Source organism: Amblyraja radiata, unplaced genomic scaffold, assembly GCF_010909765.2.
Source record: "Amblyraja radiata isolate CabotCenter1 unplaced genomic scaffold, sAmbRad1.1.pri scaffold_619_ctg1, whole genome shotgun sequence".
Taxonomy (NCBI): domain Eukaryota; kingdom Metazoa; phylum Chordata; class Chondrichthyes; order Rajiformes; family Rajidae; genus Amblyraja; species Amblyraja radiata.
The window spans coordinates 18031-36789 of record NW_022630656.1 but is presented as its reverse complement, the minus strand read 5'-3'; the positions used below and the strand labels follow the sequence as shown (position 1 = coordinate 36789).

The following is an 18759-nucleotide window of genomic DNA, read 5'->3' as shown; positions in this document are numbered from 1 at the left end:
AAACCCGGAAGTGTGGGAGTGGCTCAGTCTCTGCATGATGGGGAGGGAGAGGTCATGACTGTCTGAGCTGTGAATCAACTGAACACACTGAATGTCTACTGAACTGTGAGTTTGGTGTTTTGCATGGTTTTATGGTGGTTTCACCCTGCATGAAATGGTATGAAGCTGCATTTGAATTTGGTGGCCTTCGACCCTGCTTGAAGTGGTATGAAACTGCACTTGAATTAGGTGGCCTTGCACCCTGCTGAAAGTGGTATGAAACTGCACTTGAATTAGGTGGCCATGGATCCAGTTTGAAGTGGTAGGAACATGGATTTGAATTTGGTAGCCTTGCACCCTGCTTGAAATGGAATTTCAAGGAATAGTCATGAGTCAACTGCCAGTCCACCAGCCGTGAGTGAGTGAGCTGCCAGCAGATCAGGCTTTAAGGTTTGAGCTGCCATCCCAAGAACCCATACCAGCACTCCAGAAAGCCCCCCCACTGGCCATCAATATTGGAATTGGTGGAGAGGTGGAATATTGCGTCGGGGGATCAGCCCTCCCCGTGTGAACATGGGACCCAACGGGTCCCACTTAGTCTAGTATATAATAGATTAAGGCACAGTCTTTAACCCAGAGGATGAGAATCAAGAAACAATGACACAGGTTTCAGGTGGGGTTGGGAATTTGATCGGGAATCGGTACATGGATAGGATAGGTTTAGAAACATAGAAAATAGGTGCAGGAGGAGGCCATTCGACCCTTCGAGCCTGCACCATTCGCCATTCAATATGATCATGGCTGATCATCCAACTCAGTATCCTGTACCAGCCTTCTCTCCATACCCCCTGATCCCTTTAGCCACAAGGGCCACATCTAACTCCCTCTTAAATATAGCCAATGAACTGGCCTCAACTACCTTCTGTGGCAGAGAATTCCTCAGATTCACCACTCTCTGTCTGAAAAAGGTTTTCCTCATCTCGGTCCTAAAAGATTTCCCCCTTATCCTTAAACTGTGACCCCTCGTTCTGGACTTCCCCAACATCGGGAACAAGCTTCCTGCATCTAGCCGGTCCAACCCCTTAAGAATGTTGTAAGTTTCTATAAGATCCCCCCTCAATCTTCTAAATTCTAGCGAGTACAAGCCGAGTCTATCCAGTCTTTCTTCATATGAAAGTCCTGACATCCCAGGAATCAGTCTGGTAAAACTTCTCTGTGAACCTTCTCTATGGCAAGAATGTCTTTCCTCAGATTAGGAGACCAAAACTGTACGCAATACTCCAGGTGTGGTCTCACCAAGACCCTGTACAACTGCAGTAGAACCTCCCTGCTCCTATACTCAAATCCTCTTTGGCAAGAATGTCTTTCCTCAGATTAGGAGACCAAAACTGTACGCAATACTCCAGGTGTGGTCTCACCAAGACCCTGTACAACTGCAGTAGAACCTCCCTGCTCCTATACTCAAATCCTTTTGCTATGAATGCTAACATACCATTCGCCTTCTTCACTGCCTGCTGCACCTGCATGCCTACTTTTAATGACTGGTGTACCATGACACCCAGGTCTCGTTGCATCTCCCCCTTTCCTAATCGGCCACCGGTTTAGAGGGACATGGGCCTTCCGCAGGCTTGTGGGACTACAGTAGATCGGCCATGTTGTTTGACATGTCCAAGGTGGGCCAAAGAACCCTGTTCCATGCCGTGTGCCTCTATGACTCTGAGGCACAACTTGGACCATAATAACTCCAACAGTGCAGACTACACAGAGACCAAACACAAGAGTAGCCACGTTTTATGTTCCATCTTATACTCTTCACTTTCTCAGAAAGCCTCTCCCCAGACACTGCATTAATGCACATCTGAATCTTCAATGAGGATGATTCATCGCCTCTACGATCACTACCTCTGACCTTTCAACTACTGCCTGCAGGTTCACAGATCAGGAAGGTTTAGAAGGGTACTAGACCAAGTTCCTGCTCCCCCAACGCACCCGTTCCCTACCCGTAGCCCCCACGGGAGACGTGGTCCTCCAACTCAAGCCGTTCCCGAACATAACATTCCAGCACTCAGCCATGCGGCTGTTTTTAAATGGCGTCTTTGAGGCGAGAGGCGGGCGTCAGCAGCTGTTATGCTCAATTAGTGAGTGGGGGGTGGGAGAAGTCAAGTCAAGTTTATTGGTCACATACACATACGAGATGTGCAGTGAAATGAAAGTTGCGATGCTCGCGGACTTTGTGCAAAAAGACAAACAAACAAACAACCAAACAAACTACAAACACAATCATAAACACACGCATATTCATTTACATATTAAATATTGGAAGGAAAAACGTTCAGTAAAGTTAGTCCCTAGAAGGATTTTATTAAAAATGTGTAATAAACACGACAACATTTAATCAGGAGTGGATACTTGGAATGAAAAGTGAAATCTCTACCGAAATGGGAAAAGAATCTCGGTGTTTCTGCGTCTGGTGTTGGCGTAGCAACGAATCAAAGGCTGGCACCCACAAGGCAGGCAGAAACACACACACACACACACAGTTTTAAATATAGATAGATGGACCAAATGCAGGCAAGTGGGACCAGTGCAGATGGGGCAACTTGGGCCGAGGAGCCTATTTCCTTGCTGTATGAGTCTATGACTTTATCATTTGGATTAATGATGCCAACCCTGGAGATGATACATAGAACATAGAATAGTGCAGCACGGGAACTGGCCCATCGATCCCCCATATCTGCACCAACACTATCGTGCCAATTTGATCTAATGCCATCTACCTGGTCATGGACTGGATCACTCTGTTCCCTGACCGTGTCAGTCATGTGTCAGTCTAAATAGCGTTTCCACCACCTCCCCATGCAGAACCTTCCAGGAACCGACCAAATTCTGAGTGAGAAACTAGTCTAGCCTGTCCCCTTTAAACATTCCTCTCTCCAGTCAGAGACATCCCCACCCTGGGAACAAGACTGACCAGAACGCAGCCGCCCGACTCATCACCCACACCAAATCCTGGCATCACATCACTCCAGTCCTCAAACAACTTCACTGGCTTCCCATCTCCCACCGGATCACCTACAAAATCCTGGTCCTCACCTACAAAGCCCTCCACCATCTGCCCCCCCCCCCATATCTCACTGACCTCCTCTCCCCCTACCAGCCCTCACGGTCCCTCAGATCCACATCAGCCGGTCTCCTCTCCATCCACGTCCAACCTCCGCAGTTTTGGGGGCAGAGCCTTCTCCAGGTCAGCTCCCAGGCTCTGGAACTCCCTTCCCCAACTGGTCCGCAATTCCGTGTCCCTCACCATCTTCCAGTCCCGCCTCAAGACCCATCTCTTCACCTCTGCCTATCCTTAGCCCCACGTCCCCCTCCCTTTTCATCTGTGCATTAATTGCCTCATATTGTGTTTTGTATTGAATTCTGTCTTTACTTTGTGTACTAGTCATGTCTCTACTATTTATGTCTTTCCCCTTACATGTTTTTCCTCTACCTGCTAAATTTTTGTAAGGTGTTCTTGAGACTCTTGAAAGGTGCCCATAAATAAAATGTATTATTATTATTATTATTATTATTATTATATCTATGCCCCTTATATTCTATACTTCTATTAGGCCTCTACTCAGCCTTCATAACTCAGATAAAACAGTCCCGTCTTTGTTTGCCTTAACTCAGACCATATTTCCAACTGATGTGTATTCTAGTGGATCTTTTAAAAGCTTTCCCCTTGATCCACAATTCTGCAAAGAGTTCTATTGTTTTTGAACTTACTAACTCGATCACCTACGTTTTTGCCCAAATCATGGACATGATCTGAAATTGCAGAGGTTCCAGAACTGTCTGCGCTCAGCCCCTTCCCTATTCCCACTTCCGTGTGAACATCATTTCTTGCATCAGCTCTACACCCACTGTCAGAGCATCATATATATGTCACACAAGGCTCACAAACCTTTTTGTTTCTTTGATGTAGAGGCCACTGAATCACCTTCCCAGTCACCACCTTCAGCCATGATGTCGACAGGTGATCACAAACTCTGTAGCTCTGGAATAAACAATATTAACAGAACCATCAGGTGACAATTGAATGTGAAGGAAGACATTGCCTTGTGAACCAACACACAGCATTACAGTGCAGCGGAGATGTGGAGACCATCCCATCCAAACAAGGTTTAAGAAAGAACTGCAGATGCTGGAAAAATCAAAGGCAGACAAAATGCTGGAGGAACTCAGCGGGTGAAGCAGTGTCTATGTAGCATAGAAACATAGAACATAGAAACATAGAAAATAGATGCAGGAGTAGGCCATTCGGCCCTTCGAGCCTGCACCGCCATTCAATATGATCATGGCTGATCATCCAACTCAGTATCCTGTACCTGTCTTCTCTCCATACCCCCTGATCCCTTTAGCCACAAGGGCCACATCTAACTTCCTCTTAAATATAGCCAATGAACTGGCCTCAACTACCTTCTGCGGGAGAGAATTCCAGAGATTCACCACTCTCTGTGTGAAAAAAAGTTTTCCTCATCTCGGTCCTAAAAGATTTCTCCCTTATCATTAAACTGTGACCCCTTGTTCTGGACTTCCCCAACATCGGGAACAATCTTCCTGCATCTAGTCTGTCCACCCCCTTAAGAATTTTGTAAGTTTGTATAAGATCCCCCCTCAATCTTCTAAATTCTAGGGAGTACAAGCCGAGTCTATCCAGTCTTTCTTCATATGAAAGTCCTGACATCCCAGGAATCAGTCTGGTGAACCTTCTCTGTACTCCCTCTATGGCAAGAATGTCTTTCCTCAAATTAGGAGACCAAATACTGTACGCAACCACCTACAACCTCCTGCAACCTCTGGCAACCTCCGGCAACCACCTGCAACTAGCTTCGACCCAGAAGCCAATTATCATTATTTATTCATTTATTATTATTATTATTTTTTAATTTAATTCTTAATAAACATTGAAGAAAAACATCCAAAAAAAAAAGAAAAGCGTTGATATTGACCTTTTGCAAAAAATGGTGTAAATGGAAATAATGAAATAATGAAATGTAATCATCAAAAATAAATAGATTCTCAAAACAGAGATTAAAAACTTGTGGAGAAAGCAAGTCCCAAGTTGGGCCGCCCGGGATCGAGTGTAATACAGTTGTGCCGCCCGGTTGCGGTGGGGGAGCGAGCGTTATACAGTCGCGGGGTGGAGCATCGACAATGGGGCCGCCCGGGATCGAGCATAATACAGTCGTGCCGCCCGTTGTGGTGGGGGGAGCGAGCATTATACAGTTGCCGGGGGGGGGGGGGGGGGGGTGGAGATCGACAATGGTGGCACGCCCGGGATCGAGTGTTAATACAGTCGGGGCCGCCCGGGTGTGGTGGGGGAGCGAGCGTATCCAGTTGCCGGGTAGTGGCGAGCATCGCACAATGGGGCCGCCCGGGATCGAGTGTAATACAGTCGGGCGCCCGGTTGTGGTGGGGGAGCGAGCAGTTATACAGTTGCCGGGGTGGAGCGAGCATCGACAATGGGGCCGCCGGGATCGAGGGTAATTACAGTCGTGCCGCCGGTTGTGGTGGGGGAGCGAGCGTTATACAGTTGACGGGGTGTAGCGAGCACGACAATGGGGCCGCCCGGGATCGAGTGTAATACAGTCGGGCCGCCCGGTTGTGGTGGGGGAGCGAGCGTTATACAGTTGCCGGGGTGTAGCGAGCATCGACAATGGGGCCGCCCGGGATCGAGTGTAATACAAAGGTACACAAAATGCTGGAGAAACTCAGCGGGTGCAGCAGCATCTATGGAGCGAAGGAAATAGGCAACGTTTCGGGCCAAAACCCTTCTTCTGACTGATCGGGGGTGGGGGGGGGGGCAGGGACAAGAAAGGAAAAAAGAGGAGGAGCCCGAAGGCTGGGGGATGGGAGGAGACAGCAGGGGGACTGAGGAAGGGGAATTTAACCCAAGTCTCTCCCCAAGATTAGAGCCGTCCACTGGGGAGCGGCGGACAAAATACTCACCGATGGATGGATGGATGGATGGATGTCAATCTGCTGTCCTCGCTCCCCGGCCCTGAGTCTCCCCGCCCGCTCAGACACCGCGGTGGGCCCCGCTCCCCACCGCGGCCTGGACAGTGGAGTCCCTCTCCTCTCCTCTTCCCGCTCCCCCAGCCCGTGGACTCCCTCTCTTCTCTTCTCTTCTCTCTTCCCCCGCCGCTGCAACAGGTCGGTCGGCAGGAAGGAAGCGACGCCCATCCGGTGACTTGCCAGCCTGTGCACATGCGCACTGCGTCATCATGGCAGGAAGGAAATTAAACAAACCCACAGATGCTGCAGGTCTAATATCAAACCCACAGATGCTGCAGGTCTAATATCAAACCCACAGATGCTGCAGGTCTAAACTCAAACCCACAGATGCTGCAGGTCTAAACTCAAACCCACAGATGCTGCAGGTCTAAACTCAAACCCACAGATGCTGCAGGTCTAATATCAAACCCACAGATGCTGCAGGTCTAAACTCAAACCCACAGATGCTGCAGGTCTAATATCAAACCCACAGATGCTGCAGGTCTAATATCAAACCCACAGATGCTGCAGGTCTAATATCAAACCCACAGATGCTGCTGGTCTAATATCAAACCCACAGATGCTGCAGGTCTAATATCAAACCCACAGATGCTGCTGGTCTAAACTCAAACCCACAGATGCTGCAGGTCTAATATCAAACCCACAGATGCTGCAGGTCTAATATCAAACCCACAGATGCTGCAGGTCTAAACTCAAACCCACAGATGCTGCAGGTCTAAACTCAAACCCACAGATGCTGCAGGTCTAATATCAAACCCACAGATGCTGCTGGTCTAATATCAAACCCACAGATGCTGCAGGTCTAATATCAAACCCACAGATGCTGCTGGTCTAATATCAAACCCACAGATGCTGCAGGTCTAATATCAAACCCACCTATGCTGCAGGTCTAAACTCAAACCCACAGATGCTGCAGGTCTAAACTCAAACCCACAGATGCTGCAGGTCTAATATCAAACCCACAGATGCTGCAGGTCTAAACTCAAACCCACAGATGCTGCAGGTCTAATATCAAACCCACAGATGCTGCAGGTCTAATATCAAACCCACAGATGCTGCAGGTCTAATATCAAACCCACAGATGCTGCAGGTCTAAATTCAAACTGGAAAACACAACCTCAAGTTCCCATTTAGGTTGCACACCACCTTTACTTTAAAATAACGATGAGTCCAAATGGTGAACTCTCTCCACCAACAGAACATGTCACATGTCATGGGTGGAATTGGCTGCTCACAACTACTGCTCAAATAAAACAAATGCTGTTCCGACACGTAAACACAACTCAAACATTTACCACACATTTCTAATTCCAAGAAAGGTTAACATTGGCAAAGTCACCGGCTGTTAGGTGGTTAATTGGAATAAGTTTGGAAATTATTAACTGTATTTGGAAGTTTGATAAATTATTGGAAAGGCTAAATTTCACGAGAGCATCAATTGAGCTGTATAGAGTAATGAGATGAGGGACGAAAGGGGGAGGACCACTTTCCCTGAGTAATTCGGTCGAATACAGGGTAGCACGGTGATACAGGAATTAGCTGAAAGATTGTAGACCTGGTGAAACGTTTCTCCCACCACAGGATCAGTACAGATCTGGAACTCAGCCAAAATTACCCGTGAAGAAACGTATACACTACAGTGTGTGCTTGAAGACTGGTTACCAGAAGGTGGGATCTGACCGATGAACACTTGCACAACAGGCAAAGACACTGTGGGTCAAATAATTGGCTTCCTCTGTCCTCAATGTATTGAAACCGCGAATGACCAACGGTAGCTGGGGGATGGAGGTACCACTGGTAGACACAGTGATGAAGACAGGAACCCCAAGCACATTTACACTGGGTGGAGCTGGGCATCCCTGCATTGTTCCACCGTTCCTCAGAGTCAGAAACAAGCCACCCCAGAAACACACCGACCACCACCCCAGTCACAGATTCTGACCCCTAGATCTGGACTCTTCACTCAGGGGAATAACCAGGAACCAAGAGTGTTAAATTCTCACATGTACAATGGAACAATTATATTCTTACATGCAGCATAACATACCACCCGGCATACATCCAATCTATGGACATTTCATTCAGGTCACCCCTCATTCATCTAAACATTAAAGAACAGAGGCTGAGCATCGGTCTCGCTACACACGGCAACGCCAGTCTGATGAAACTTGATGCAATATTATTCCTTATTTATGTCAATAAATGTTATCTAATACTCTTGTTGCTGCTGTAGCAAGGCACCATGTTCATTGTATAATAGTACAAAAACATTCACACAATACAGCATTGCTGCTTCATTGTCTGCTGGCGAGGATGGCCTCACATTTCACAGTCACCCCATCTGGCACCATGCTGTCACCCACCCACCCTGTCCCCACCCTGCCGAGCCCTCTCGACACCCTCCACACCCCATCCTCGCCCTCCTGAACCCTCTCCTCACCCTCCACACCCCATCCTCACCCTCCTCACCCTCCAGAACCCTCTCCTCACCCTCTTGAACCCTCTCTTCATCCTCCACACCCAATCCTCACCATCCTGAACCCTCTTCACCCTCCTGAACCCCATCCTCGCCCTCCTGAACCCTCTCTTCAGCTACACACCCAATCCCGACCCTACTGAACCCTCTCTTCACACCCCATCCTTACCCACCAGAACCTTCACTTCACCCTCCACACCCAACCCCCCTCTCTCTACACCATTCTCTCTTTCTCCCCCTCCTTCCGTCCTCCTTCTCCCCCCTCTTTCTCCCCCTCCCTCCCCTTCACTCCGTCTCTACCCACTCCCTCTCCACCCCCTCCCCCCCTTTTCTCTGCCCTCCCTCCCCTACCACCACCCTTACCTCTCTCCCCCTTCCTCCCCCTCTCTCCGGCCTCTCCCCATTCCCCTCTCCATCCCCAATCTCCCCCCTCCCTCCCCTCTCCACACCCCGTCTCCCCTCTACCTTCCTCTCACGAACCCCAACTGTCAACGCTCGCACTTTCCCGCCCGGCGTCAGCTCCGCCCCCCACACTCACACCTGTCAATGTCCGTTACCCGCACGGTCCTGCAGCCGACCATTGCTCCTGGGAGACTGATAGTAGTTAAGATGGCCGCCTATGGCTTCACCCCCATTGACTTCAATGGGAGACTGCCAGTAGCTAAGATGGCCGCCTATGGCTTCACTCCCATTGACTTCAATGGAGCCGGTGTCCACTGGGGAGCGGCGGACAAAATACTCACCGATGGATGGATGGATGTCAATCTGCTGTCCCCGCTCCCCACAGCGGCCCCGAGTCTCCCCGCCCGCCCGGCGTCAGCTTCCTCCACCCCCCACATCCACACACACACCTGTCAATGTCCGTTACCCGCACGGTCCTGCTGTAGTCGACCATTGGCCGCTCCCGCTCCCGCTCCCGCTCCCGCTCCCGGGCCGAACAACTGTCGACAGTTTAATTCTGAATAGGGGGGTCGGTCCAACGCGCTCGCTCGCGCTCCCGGTTTGAATGTGTCGTCTGTCTGTCGTCACCAACGGCCGCTCCCGGCCCCCGGGCAACGGCGCGAGCGAGTGAGCGAGGCCCAGTGACGTCAACACGCAACCTTCCCGGCCCGGACCAACTGTCGACGCCCCTTTGCTCACGCGCGCTCCCGCTCCCGCTCCCGCTCCCGCTCCCGGCTTCAAGCTGTCGTCACCAGCGGCCGCTCCCGGGCAACGGCGCGAGCGAGCGAGTGAGCGAGGCGCAGTGACGTCAACACACAACATTCCACAACATTCCCGGCCCGGACCAACTGTCGGCGCCCGCTCACTCACGCGCCTGCGCGTTATTTCCCGCCCGATCCACGTCCCCTCAACCGTCGCCGTCGCGCGTTTCCCGCCGGGCAGAAGATTCCAGAACATTCTCCACCAACGGTCGCTCGTTCCATTCATTCATTCACTTCCCCACATCCACCTTCACTTTCATCCCTCGCTTCCCCCTTCCCCCTCTCCCCCTCCTCCTTCCCTCTCTCCTCTCCCCTTCTTCTTCTTCTCCTTCTTCCCCCTCTCCCCCTCCTCCTTCCCTCTATCACTCCTTCCTCTCCTCTCTTCCTTCGCTCTTTCCCCCCTCCTTCCCTCTCTCTCCCCCACTCTCTTCTCCTCCTTCCCTCTCTCCTCTCTCCTTCTAGCAATGTTACAAAATTTTGAGATTTTAAAAATCAAGTCTGCAATTTATCCCATCAGATAAAGCATAAAAAGAAGTTTAATTTGACACCTAATTCACTTTCATAGCTCAAGTATTTAAAACGTTATGGCCATTTACATACTCGGGAATTAGCAACTTGTTCCCTGTTGATTTTCTATGGACATAACAAAAAAGCTGTGATGTTGGACAGTCAAAAGCCCATAACTTTCTTAAAAATTAAGAGAACTGAATGAAATGTTCAGTTATCATAGATTGAAGCATTCTGAAACAAATATAAAATAATCTTACCCAATTGTAGCTAATTTCAAACTTCAATTACTAGATCTAAACATCTATCCATTTCTTAATAAATGATTAACATTTTTAAATAGCCTAAGTGTCCAAATAATATTCACAAATAATTCACAATAAAACATGATTTTTAAATCTCATTTACATTAATTTATAGGCCAAATGGAAGGAATTTAGTGTTCAATTGCTGTAAATTAAAGTCCATTTAAATCAGCTTTCTAGTGGGATCCTGTGAACGCGCTGGTTTAGAACGTTCACATTGCGGTAGATTTGTGCCCTCAAATGCCCAGAAAAATACTGCGGGATATAATGGGCCCAAATTAGCTACTCGCAACATTAAACTTTGTATAAAGGGATCTTAAGAAGCCCTTTTTAATGTAAAAATAAACAGCCTACCTCCTGTTGTCCCCTGTATGAGATCCGGCCGGATGCCGGCGGTCGCGGGTTTAGAGGTTAATTTTTAAACTACTATAACAATTAGATAAAGCCCTTTAAAGTAATAATAGCTCAAGCGACGGAATCTTCCAGCGATTTTTCGTTAATAATTAACTAGGCTGAACATCCTCGATTTGAACAGCCTAGGGAAAATCGTGTTTTAAACCCGCCCCCCTCTAAACGGCGCCAAAATCGCGCACACGGGCTGGGACAGATTTTCAGCGACGCTTCAGGTACGTTTTGCAACATACCTAAGTGAAGTGAAATGCTTTTTGCCATTTTGCAGCACATAAAGAAGGAATACAGACATAATACCAATGAGAGTCTTAAACACATAGAACATCCCCCCACAATGGCTCCCACCATGAGGGAAGGCACAAAGTCCAGTCCCCAACCCCAGTTCACCCATAGTCGGGCTCATTGAGGCCTCCACAGTTGCCTCCACGGAGGCCCGATGTTCATGGCCGCTCTTGCCGGGTGATGTTGCTCCGGCGTCGGGGGAACACCCACAGCGGCCTGGGAACCCTGCAACGGCCGCTTCCGCACTGGAGGCCGCGGCTTCCGAAGCCGACAAGGCCGCGCCGGTTGGAGCTCCACAACTGGCGATCTCATCGCGAGATCCCAGGCTCCCGGTGTAAAGTTCAGCGCCGCCGCCCGCAGCTGGCCGCTCCACAGTCCCGCAGCTCCGCGATGTTTTACCCGGCGGTCTCAGCTCACCGGAGCTCCAGCGCGGCGCCCGCTCCGCGATAGCGCTCCAGCGCTGTGCCGCCGCCGAAAGCCGTGGTTCTGGGCGGCCCCCGACAGGAAACGCCGCTCCAGGCCCGCTGGTAGGCCGCGAGGACGGGTCGAAGCTGCAGCCCGGAGAAAAGCTGCCTCTCCGACCAGTTAGGGAGCCTGAAAGGTAGTTTCCCCCCCACGTAAAAAAGTCTAGACCTCCAAACAAAACACTTAACTAACTAAAATTAAAATAAAAGATGAAGAGACAGACAGCTGCTGGCTGGGCAGCCGTGCACAGGATTATATAAAACTAAAAATGACATAATAACGATACTTAATATATAATAATAGTGGACTATAACATTTTATATTGTATATATATATATCTCCTTGGCATCAGCTCCACCTACATCAACCGACTCCAACTGGTCCAGAACGCAGCCGCCCGACTCATCACCCACACCAAATCCTGGCATCACATCACTCCAGTCCTCAAACAACTTCACTGGCTTCCCATCTCCCACCGGATCACCTACAAAATCCTGGTCCTCACCTACAAAGCCCTCCACCATCTGCCCCCCTCCCCCTGGCCTCCTCTCCCCCTACCGACCCTCACGGTCCCTCAGATCCACATCAGCCGGTCTCCTCTCCATCCACAAGTCCAACCTCCGCAGTTTTGGGGATAGAGCCTTCTCCAGGGCAGCTCCCAGGCTCTGGAACTCCCTCCCCCAACTGATCCGCAATTCCGTGTCCCTCCCCATCTTCCAGTCCCGCCTCAAGACCCATCTCTTCACCTCTGCCTATCCTTAGCCCCACGTCCCCCTCCCTTTTCATCTGTGCATTAATTGCCTCATATTGTGTTTTGTATTGAATTCTGTCTTTACTTTGTGTACTAGTCATGTCTCTACTATTTATTTAATTCCACTTACATGTTTTTCCTCTACCTGCTAAATGTTTGTGTCCTTGAGACTCTTGAAAGGTGCCCATAAATAAAATGTATTATTATTATTATTATTATTATTATTATTATTATTATTATTATTATTATTATTATTATTATTATTATTATTATTATTATTATTATTATATGTATAAATATAATATATCATTATATATCATCATATATCATTATATAATTATATAAAACTAAAAATGATATAATAACAATACTTAATATATAATAATAGACACCTATAACTAATAATGTTATACATCTATTATATTAAATATAAATATAATACATCATAATATATATATCATTATAAATATAATACATAATGTGAAAATATAAATAAATATTAATTAATATAAATATAAGTAATATAAATATTAATAAATATAATTCATATCAATATAGATAAATATAAATAATATAAATATTAATAAATATACTTCATATCAATATAGATAAATATAAATAATATAAATATTAATAAATATACTTCATATCAATATAGATAAATATAAATATTAATAAATATACTTCATATCAATATAGATAAATATAAATAATATAATAATAATATAAAATAAAATGTTATATTACAAATATGTATTATATTATAAATAATGATATAATATAACATTATATATAATGATATAATATAACATTTATAATATTATAGATATGTATTATGTCATATATCAATATGATATTTTGGCGGATGCAAAGATGACAACCATGTTTTGCGAATGTATTTATTAAGACAATAGCTCCTCGGCAAACACGTGTGATCACAACAGTGGTCAGCAAAGCAACTGTGGCCCAGCTCGTCCCCGTCGCTCTCCGCCGTCTACGCTGGAAACAATCGTAAGTGCCTACCTGCAGTACATCACCTGTACTCCACTTGGCGTAACGTAGCAACAGTACAGGTCATGGGTCGTGACCCCACTGCCGTGAAACCTCCCTATAGATAATAATATATATATATGTATTATATTATATATAAATACAATACATCACAATATATATATTATAATAAATATAAATATAATAAATAATGTGAAAAATATAAATATAATTAGTATAAATATTAATAAATATAATAAATAACAGCGCGTACAGTTTTGGTCTCCTAATCTGAGGAAAGACATTCTTGCCATAGAGGATTTGAGTCTAGGAGCAGGGAGGTTCTACTGCAGTTGTACAGGGTCTTGGTGAGCCCACACCTGGAGTATTGCGTACAGTTTTGGTCTCCTAATCTGAGGAAAGACATTCTTGCCGTAGAGGATATGATCTAGGAGCAGGGAGGTTCTACTGCAGTTGTACAGGGTCTTGGTGAGACCACACCTGGAGTATTGCGTACAGTTTTGGTCTCCTAATCTGAGGAAAGACATTCTTGCCATAGAGGATTTGAGTCTAGGAGCAGGGAGGTTCTACTGCAGTTGTACAGGGTCTTGGTGAGACCACACCTGGAGTATTGCGTACAGTTTTGGTCTCCTAATCTGAGGAAAGACATTCTTGCCATAGAGGATTTGAGTCTAGGAGCAGGGAGGTTCTACTGCAGTTGTACAGGGTCTTGGTGAGACCACACCTGGAGTATTGCGTACAGTTTTGGTCTCCTAATCTGAGGAAAGACATTCTTGCCATAGAGGATTTGAGTGTAGGAGCAGGGAGGTTCTACTGCAGTTGTACAGGGTCTTGGTGAGACCACACCTGGAGTATTGCGTACAGTTTTGGTCTCCTAATCTGAGGAAAGACATTCTTGCCATAGAGGATTTGAGTCTAGGAGCAGGGAGGTTCTACTGCAGTTGTACAGGGTCTTGGTGAGACCACACCTGGAGTATTGTGTGTAGTTTTGGTCTCCTAATCTGAGGAAAGACATTCTTGCCATAGAGGATTTGAGTCTAGGAGCAGGGAGGTTCTACTGCAGTTGTACAGGGTCTTGGTGAGACCACACCTGGAGTATTGCGTACAGTTTTGGTCTCTTAATCTGAGGAAATACATTCTTGCCATAGAGGGAGTACAGAGAAGGTTCACCAGACTGATTCCTGGGATGGCGGGACTTTCATATGAAGAAAGACTGGATAGACTCGGCTTTTACTCGCTAGAATTTAGAAGATTGAGGGAGGATCTTATAGAAACTTACAGATGGGGAGGAGAGGAGAGGAGGGGAGAGGGAAGGAGAGGAGGGGAGGAGAGGAGAGGAGAGGGGAGGGGAGGGGAGAGTCGGAGAGGAGAATGGGGAAATCTTTAAGGACCGAGATGAGAAAAACATTTTTTTTCCCACACAAAGAGTGGTGAATCTGTGGAATTCTCTGCCACAGAAGGTAGTTGAGGCCACAGTTCGTTGGCTATATTTAAGAGGAAGTTAGATGTGGCCCTTGTGGCTAAAGGGATCAGGGGGTATGGAGAGAAGGCAGGTACAGGATACTGTTGGATGATCAGCCGTGATCATATTGAATGGCGAATGGTGCAGGCTCGAAGGGCCGAATGGCCTCTACTCCTGCACCTATTATCTATGTTTCTATGTCTATGTTTCTATGTCTATGTTTCTAAAAGCAATAGGGAACAAGATGCTAATTTGCGAGTATGAAAATGGCCATAACTTTTTTAATACTGAAGATATGAAAGTGAATTAGGTGTCAAATTAAACTTCCTTTTATGCTTTACCTGATGGGATAAATTGCTGACTTGAGTTTTAAAATCTCAACATTTTGCAACATTGCTAGCATTAGTGCAACAGTGATACAGCCTGGAAACAGGCCCTTTGGCCCCTCCGTCCTAAATACTAGCGACAATTTACAATTCCCAGAAGCCAATTATCATTATTTATTCATTTATTAATATTTTTTAATTTAATTCTTAATAAATATTAATAAATATTGAAACACAATGTTTTCATGGAAGTGTAACTGTGACACATGCAACCTCCGGCAACCACCTGCAACCTCCTGCAACCACCTTCAACCTCTGGCAAATACCTGCAACCTCCGGCAACCACCTGCAACCTCCGGCAACCACCTGCAACCTCCTGCAACCACCTGCAACCTCCTGCAACCTCCTGCAACCTCCTGCAACCACCTGCAACCACCTGCAACCTCCTGCAACCACCTGCAACCTCCTGCAACCACCTGCAACCACCTACAACCTCCTGCAACCACCTGCAACCTCCTGCAACCTCCTGCAACCTCCTGCAACCACCTGCAACCACCTGCAACCACCTGCAACCACCTGCAACCTCCTGCAACCTCCTGCAACCTCCTGCAACCACCTACAACCACCTGCAACCTCCTGCAACCACCTGCAACCTCCGGCAACCACCTGCAACCTCCGGCAACCACCTGCAACCTCTGGCAACCTCCTGCAATCACCTGCAACCTCCGGCAACCACCTGCAACCTCCGGCAACCACCTTCAACTAGCTTCGACCCAGAAGCCAAGTATCATTATTTATTCATTTATTATTATTATTATTTAATTTAATTCTTAATAAACATTGAAGAAAAACGTCCAAAAAAAAAGCGTTGATATTGACCTTTTGCAAAAAATGGTGTAAATGGAAATAATTAAATAATGAAATGCAATCATCAAAAATAAAAAGATTCTCAAAACAAACAAGAGATTAAAAACTTGTGGAGAAAGCAAGTCCCAAGTTGGGCCGCCCGGGATCGAGTGTAATACAGTTGTGCCGCCCGGTTGTGGTGGGGGAGCGAGCGTTATACAGCTGCCGGGGTGGAGGAGCATCGACATTGGGGCCGCCCGGGATCGTGTGTAATGCAGTCGGGCCGCCCGGTTGTAGTGGGGGAGCGAGCGTTATACAGTTGCCGCGGTGGGGGTGGAGCGATTGAGCCGCCCGGGATCGAGTGTAATACAGTTGTGCCGCCCGGTTGTAGTGGGAGAGCGAGCGTTATATATTTGCCGGGGTGGGGGAAGGGAGGGTGGAGCGACTGGGCCGCCCGGGATCGAGTGTAATACAGTCAGGCCGCCCGGTTGTGGTGGGGAGCGAGCGTTATACAGTTGCCGGGGTGGAGGGGCGTAATACAATGGGGCCTCCCGGGATCGAGTGTAATACAGTCGGGCCGCCCGGTTGTGGTGGGGGAGCGAGCGTTATACAGTTGCCGGGGTGGGGGTGGTGGAGCGACTGGGCCGCCCTGGATCGAGTGTAACACAGTCGTGCCGCCCGGTTGTGGTGGGGGAGCGAGCGTTATACTGTTGCGGGGGTGGAGCATCGACAATGGGGCCGCCCGGGATCGAGTGTAATACAGTCGGGCCGCCCGGTTGTGGTGGGGGAGCGAGCGTTATACATTTGCTGGGGTGGATCGAGCATCGACAATGGGGCCGCCCGGGATCGAGTGTAATACAGTTGTGCCGCCCGGTTGTGGTGGGGGAGCGAGCGTTATACAGCTGCCGGGGTGGAGAGGGGGGGGGGGGGGAGCAGCGTCGACAGTTGCTCGGGGCGGGAACGAGCGGCGACTGCACGGACCGCGCGGGTTTAACGGGCGTCGACAGTTGGCGGCGGGAACAAGGTTTAAAGTCCAGAGGAAGGTGAGGAAATATTATTGTTTAATGGCCACATTATTCTGTCCGTCTGTCTGTCTGTCCGGGAATATGGTGGTGGGGGGAGGGGAGAGTGTGGAGGGGGAGAGGAGATGGGGGAGAGAGGGAGAGGGGTGGGGAGGAGAAGGGTAGGGGAGAGTGGTGGAAGATGGACAGGGGGGTATGGGAGAGAGGGGGAAGAGTGTGGAGGGGGAGAAGAGGCAGGGAGGGGAGAAGGGGGGAGGAGATGGGGGGGAGAGGAGATGGGGGGGAGGAGATGGAGGGAGAGGAGATGGAGGGAGAGGAGATGGGGGGGAGATGGGGGGGAGATGAGATGGGGGGGAGGAGATGGAGGGAGAGGAGATGGAGGGAGAGGACATGGGGGGGGAGGACATGGGGGGAGAGGAGAAGGGGGGGGGAGATGGGGGGAGAGGAGATGGGGGGGAGGAGATGGGGGGGAGAGGAGATGGGGGGAGAGGAGATGGGGGAGGGGAGATGGGGGGGGAGATGGGGGGAGAGGAGATGGAGGGAGAGGAGATGGAGGGAGAGGAGATGGAGGAAGAGGAGATGGAGGGAGAGGACATGGGGGGGAGGAGATGGAGGGGGAGGAGATGGAGGGAGAGGAGATGGAGGGAGAGGAGATGGAGGGAGAGGAGATGGAGGGAGAGGAGATGGAGGGAGAGGAGATGGAGGGAGAGGAGATGGAGGGGAGGAGATGGGGGGAGAGGAGATGGAGGGAGAGGAGATGGAGAGAGAGGACATGGGGGGGAGGACATGGGGGGAGAGGAGATGGGGGAGAGGAGATGGGGGAGAGGAGATGGAGGGAGAGGAGATGGAGGGAGAGGAGATGGAGGGAGAGGAGATGGGGGAGAGGAGATGGGGGGAGGAGATGGGGGGAGAGGAGATGGGGGGAGAAGAAGGGGAGGAGGAGATGGTGGGGAGAAGATGGGGGAGGGGAGAGGAGATGGGGGGGAGGAGATGAGATAGGGGGGAGAGGAGACGGCGGAGTGGGAGATGGGGTAGGGGAGGGAGGGGGAATAGGGACAGAGGGGTAGGAGGAAGGGGGCGGAGGGAGGGGAGGAGGGAGATGGGGTAGGGGATGGGGGAGAAGAGTGTGGAGTGAGGAGGGAGGTGTGGGGAGGGGGAGGGAGGGGAGCAGGGAGATGGAGAGGGGGAGGAGAGAGGGGTGGGGGAGAGGAGATAGAGGGGGGTAGGAGATGGGAGGGGGTGAGAGGAAGAAAGACTGGATAGACTCGGCTTGTACTCGCTAGAATTTAGAAGATTGAGGGGGGATCTTAATCTTGATCTACCACCTGTCGTGGGACCACTGGAGGGTCACTCCAGTTGAGGTGGTCTGTGGTCTTTTTTGGCCGTTTTCGGCCGTTGAACGATCGTCCCCCTGCGGCCTATACAGCTAGCCGCCAGAACCGCTAGAATCCCTGCACGCTGCCCGGAGAGGACGCTGGCGTTGACTGTTCGCCGCTTCTCCGCCCGCTGTCCCCTCCCCCCCCGCCGTCTGTTACCTACCTGTTAACTGTTACCTACCTGCCTGTACCTGTGCCTGTGCCTGTGCATCATCGACGCTGGACACCTCCCTGCACCAGCTGGACCATCTCTGCACCCGCACCGCTGGACAACCTCT

At 49.1% G+C, this 18759-nt stretch overlaps 1 long non-coding RNA gene across 1 annotated transcript; it reads left to right on the top strand.

Annotated features, from left to right (window-relative positions):
* The first annotated feature begins 624 nt into the window (after window positions 1–624).
* LOC116970186 lies at window positions 625–18050 on the top strand. The gene is made up of 3 exons (XR_004411047.1): window positions 625–657; window positions 9482–9485; window positions 18038–18050. It is a non-coding gene; the product is annotated as an uncharacterized LOC116970186 (long non-coding RNA).
* The last annotated feature ends 709 nt before the right edge of the window (window positions 18051–18759 follow it).